The sequence below is a fragment of the Rhea americana genome, unplaced genomic scaffold (genome assembly GCF_003343005.1).
Source record: "Rhea americana isolate MKP2758 unplaced genomic scaffold, rheAme1 scaffold_1, whole genome shotgun sequence".
NCBI classification, from domain to species: domain Eukaryota; kingdom Metazoa; phylum Chordata; class Aves; order Rheiformes; family Rheidae; genus Rhea; species Rhea americana.
In genome coordinates this window covers 8,892,924-8,898,975 of record NW_028185038.1, presented here as the reverse complement: position 1 = coordinate 8,898,975, position 6,052 = coordinate 8,892,924, and positions in this window count along the sequence as shown.

Below are 6,052 nucleotides of genomic sequence, written 5' to 3'. Positions count from 1 at the left end.
GCCCCGGCGACGGCGTCGCCCGCGCCGCGGCAGCCTCGTCTGGTTTCTTCTTGCGCCTGCCGGAGAGGCGTAGCGGGAGTGAGAGCCCGCGCTGGGCTCCTRGAGAAAAGCAGCCCTCGTCGGGACAAATGGGCGCAGGCTGCGGTGCCTGCCCGTGCCTGACTTCAGCAAGACCTGCAGCAGGGTGGCGAGCTTACTTCCCTCACAGAGAGAGAATATGTATCTCTTCTTCCCCTGCGGAAATCTGTTGTACCTCCCAAAGCCTGCATCTCCCCCGGCGAGCACCCGCGGGGCTGGGTGCGCTCGAGGAGGTGGGGAGGAGGTGGCGGGGAGGGAGCCTGCTGTCCTACTGACAAGGATGATGAGTCTTTGTTTTCATTTTTCTGGAAATAGTTGTGAGCTAGAACAAGATTTAATGCCTTGGAGTGCAAATGTGGTACGCTCACCAAACCTAATGTCCTTCAGATGAATGCAGAGTAAAGGAACATAACATTCCTAAATAAAACTGTTACTGCAGTAGGCCTATACCCCACTAGAGACTGATTGCCCCAGACAGCCAGCAGGATCACTCACTCTTCAAGACTGGCTAATCTGTTAAGTGCCTGGATTCATTAAGTGTTGGCCAACTTGTGGAGTCACTGAGCATCTGAATTCGGGCACCGATGCGCAGTCACCAGCACCAGATCTGCAGTAACGTGCACTTACCGTTGATGCCTAACCCTGCTTTTAGGCCAGTGTTCACCTGAACTCTGCCAAACTTCCCAGGAAAAGCCAAAATTCAGGCTTGAGGAGGGTTACAGTAAAGAGGCTGTAGTTTGGGGGGAGGAGGAAGACGGAAAACGATGTTATCCACCGTGTACTTTTTGCATTTTAGCAGATAGTCTGAGCATTTGCTGAGGAAGAACACCCATTTCTAAGCTCTTCCCAGATGAAAGACACTTTAATCCAAAACTGCAAAAAGCTGTGCAAATGACTTCATTATCAGGCTATGAGTTATCACAGAGGGAAATACTCTTCCCATTTTTGTTGGAAAAGGCTTATTATGAAGAAAGAAATCTTTGAGGCCAGATGGAGAAAGGAAACACGACTTTCAGAGAAAAGATAGCCATGGGTTTCCAGACAATCTTCCCAGAAATTTGTCTCTATGTTGCATAAGAAAAGCATTAAATAACAGGAAAAAAGGAACGGCTGTTTTGGGTGGGTGGGGGGGCTGAACTTCAGGACTCATTTGCTCTCAGCAGAGTAGGAGAATATCTGTAGTCTGAGGGACAGGAATAGAGTTAGAGTCAGGGCAAAGATCAGAGTTTGGAAAACACAGCTTTAGAAATCCAGGTTTCCACTGTGTGTCCGAGGGCCCTCAGAATAAGAATAGAGAGTGTGCATATCACCCAAATTATATTTTTTTTTTCCTCATTCATTGATGGTTCCTGTCCCACAAGTTTTGTCCTGTCCTCTGATTTGGATTGGGATCTGAGCTAGGGTTAAGTTCTGGAAAAGTATGGCCATGGATAACCAAGATCATGGTGCATTATGGAGGGCATATCATAGAGCTAGTGTTGAGTACAGTAAATTACATCCTCAGGAATGGTAGTCAGTACCGGGGATTGGAAGTCTCTCAGAGTTAGAGGACTAAAAATGATTTCAGAAGAATTATTTTCTATCAAAGATATAAAGCCAATACATACAAGACTTAATACACAGACTACAATAGGCGGTTTGATTTTAGAGATCTACAAACTCTTCTGATGAGACTATTTAGAGAACATCATAGTGAGAAAGAGCTCAAACGAAAGCAAAAATAAGTATAAACAAAAGTGCTCTCAGTCAGAATGCTAAAGCAAATAATATGATTGACAATGTTAGTACAAGAAACAAAACAAAACAAAAGAATGAAATGTGAAATTGAAGAAAAAACATAATGTCTTACGAGTTGAAAAGCCATGCAAGACACAGTGGAATGAAGGCTTCTCAGCCTGTACTCTGCCAGGTCCTATGTGTGACCTTCATTATATCTTGAATCCAAAGGCTAGATTTAAGTGACATAGCAGGAGCCAACAAGGAATGAGCAAAGGAGGAGACGCATAACCTCCAAGCTGCAGCAAGAACCTGCATGCAAGTATGCACTGTTCCAGGCAGTAAACATATTCCTCACCATAAGCCTACTCTAGGCTAAAAATCAGGTTAGGCCCTCAATCCATGAATGATGGGAAAATGAGGAAGTGCCTTCAATTATTATTATTAGCTGTATTCCTGATGTTCTGGAAGCTCTAGAATGCAGCAGGAAGCTGGGCTCCTGAGCCTTTAACTTCCCAAATCATAACTGTGAATTATGGTAATTCACGTTGCAGTTCTTCTCTTAGCTAGAAATCAGATTGATCCCATGAGCAGAGAATGATGAGAAAAAGAAAAGCCACCTTCAACAGTTTGAAGCTGTCACTCTAACTCTCAGTCTAAGTACTATACGTTTCAAAGGAGCAAAAATAATCATTAAATTGTAAAAGAAAATAATAAAAGCCTGGATTCCTTGTTATCACTTCTGCTTCTTATAGTGCACTTCTTATCACCATATCCTAGTAAATGCAGCCTTGCCATTGCTGGTAACAGGCCACAGGCTTTGTATTAAGTTAACACAGGTCTCAGGGCTTGTCAGGTTTTGTCTGGTCTTGTCTCAGCTTGCTGGAGCTTTTTGTTGGCTTGTTCAGCTGTAGCAGCAGTTGTCTAATGACCAGGTGGCTGTTACTCATTTGTTTTAGTTTTGTGTAGCTTTGTATAATTGTGTGGTGTAATGCCTATTGCTAAAAGTTTTGATATAAATAGGAATATCAAGTAATTCTACTGTAGAGAATGAACTGTCTATGACTCTAGTCCACTGATGTATAAAGAAGTAAAGGTATGGTACAATAGCAGTATCTTGAAGGTTTGGACATAAGATGTTACTGGAGGCTCCAGGGCTCACTCACCAGTGATAGTACTGCAGACTTAGGAGCTGGAGTTTTAGGGATTAAAAAAAAAGGACAAAGAGCAAGTGAGTTTGCATATGCAAACTCCACCATATAAAGACAAATGGAACGTAGTTGCAAGCCAATGAAGAAAAAGCAGAGTGCAGAATACACAGACAAGCATTTTTATGTTTAACAAGTGGCTCCTAGAGCAAGGAGGAAGTAGCCATTAACATCACATCTGGCTTGCAAAGAAGAGGAAAAATCCCCTACCATAAACATCACACTGCTTCCAGCAAATCTGTCAAGTTGACAACTTCCTGTAACACTCCTCCCACAGACTATAACCACTGACATTAGGACCCAGAGCAGTAGTGAAGGGGTGGATGAACCCAGAGAAAAAGCCATAGATACTAGCAAGGGTTTTTAGTGTAACTTGGATGAGATTTATTTTTTATTAAAGAGATAATGTAGACTCTGTCCGGGCTAATAACATTAATTGTTTGCTGCACTTTGGTTATACTGTTGAATCTTTAAATTAGACAAACAATAAAATCTTGGCTTCAAATATAAGATGTGGTCCCCTCTTTGCTCATAAGAAGATTTTAAGCACAGCATGTGTGGCATAGACACACTTTCTGGGTTGACGTGCATCCAACTGGTAATCTCACCCCTGTCCCTGTACTTCAGATAATTTCTAGTAATTATGAATTCCAGTGAGATAATCACATCTCTTCATAAGTCTTTTTGAGCTTCTCTTTTTAAGAACTATAATTCTGATTCTGCATAATTCCATTTCCTAAGTTTTTCCTAAGTTTCTTCAGCATTGATTTTGGTACAGACTCTTCCAGAAAGTAAAGTAGAAGGAATATGTTGCATAGAATATTATTTCCTTTACTTTGAGGAGTCTTCAGTGTGCAACATTAACCTACTTAAGGAGTGCTCAAGGCTCATGACTCTCAGTGCATTGCGATTAAATTGTCATTTTTAGTTGATACTATTGTTACAATACTGTAAATGTGATTTTGATAGTCTATGAATGTTTGAATGATTCACTTATATTCTGGTGTGAAACTGGCACCCAGAACCTCATCATCCTTTGTGTCAGGAAATGAACAGGTCATCTTAGCTCTCTGTGTTGAATTAGAAATCCGACTCAGCTAACCAGCTGAGATCATTTTGTTTATGTACTGCACTACTTTTACCATGTTGACATCAGTGTACAAATTGTACTGACATTGTATCCCTCTGTTACATAAAGGACATGAAGCATGACATATGGATTGCTTACGGAACAAGATACATCTACAAACAGTCTATATTTCCCTTACATAGGTTTCTGTCAGTCTTTCTTTCTTTCCCTTTTAACTATTTCTTTGTTTTTCCTGCCTCCCTATTCATTTTTAAATTTTCATGCATCTAATCCTAGTAAGCATCCAAAGAGATGAAGAGACCAGTATTGGGCTCCTTTTATCATAACAGAGGAAAAACTTCTATTCTGCCCTTGCGAACTGGCAATAAATAATGTCAGAAAAAAAAAAAAAAAGTTACTCTGTGATGTACTTGCTTTTACACTGCTTTGTTTTGGAAGATAAAACACGATTGCAAGACCCTGATAGAGCAAAATCAGTCACTGAGAATGTGAAAAGTCCCATTGAAACCAGTGGTATTATTCTGCATTTTTTGCCCTGCTGTACTAAAGCTGCTGTATGGGGGCCAGCATGGCCACAGATGCCACTCAAGAAACAAACAAGGAACATTTTTCTGCTTGGGAATTACAAAGAGTTTTTCTACATTGATCGTAGGAGCAAACAGCAGATGTCAAAAGGTCATGCTCCCTCTCAACTCTGAGTCAGCCACTCATTCTAATAAATTGAATTAAATACTCTGCAGTCCATTTCTTAGTCCACTAGGACATATAAATCTTATTAGTGTCAATAAAGGTTGTAAGCCTCTCAGAGAAGATAAAATACACTTCTTATAATATATATCTGTAAGGAGAGTTACATGTCCTAAACCATTTCTGTAACATGGGAGAAAACCAGCCATAAATACAGCCCTTTCTATAGCATTTCAAAAGCATAAGAGTAGCATATACATCACAGGAGACTGAGACTCAGATGATGAACAAGCTTCTTATGGTTGGTACAGTCCATTAAAAAGAAAACAAATTATGAGGAAGTGCATGAGAAGGATCATTCAAGACCCAAGGGCAGTTACATGCTGAACACCCACTGATCAAAATTTCTAATTGTRTTTATCCAGGAGCACAAATCTTGCCCACAAAACAGCAAAAATCTGTACAATAAAATGATATAGACAATGAATGCATCCGTATGTGATCTTGCCTCAGAGTTAGAAAATTACAATTTGCTACCTAGCAGCACTATTCTGTGGCTGTATCTGTGACAGTGGATACATAGAGAGGAATGAGATTGACTGATACCCTGCTTGCTTTATAAGGGAGAAGCATAGCAGAGATTAGGATATTTCTGCAACTTATGTGCTGTTATGATTGCTGTACTGAAGAACTGCACTCCAAAGGGAGATCAATTCATCCCTCTTATCAAACCCTGTGCTAATAGTTCAGGTTCTAACATGTGACCTGTTGTTCTTTGCATCATATAAAAAAATCTTGCTCTCACCAAGCATGTAGGCATCCTCTGTATCAAAAGGAAAAAGATAGGCATATCCGTGGGGTTTCTTAGGATGGGACAAAACTGCCCTGCTCTGATCATTTCACCTAACAAGAAGTTGTCCATGCACTCATAGTAAAATCTAAGATACCTTCCTATTGTGGGTTTGGAGGAATTGAGGACAGATTAGCTTGTAAGTATTTATTTGTAGCCTACGTATTCCCTCAGAGGTATGAGGTACTAGCGACTAGTCTGCACAGCACATGACTTTGAAGTAAGAAATATAAAAATGTTTCTTTTTTTTCTAGATCACAGGTAACCTAGAAAACATTTCCTAATTCCATGCATCCTGTAAGCCCTTCTAATAAGGGAAGAAAGGGCTCATCCCGTCATATTCATTCATTTTACAAATAGAGATTTGTGAAAAGGGAACCTTCGTGTCTCACTCTTCTTAAATACATTTTTCTCCCTTTAAAA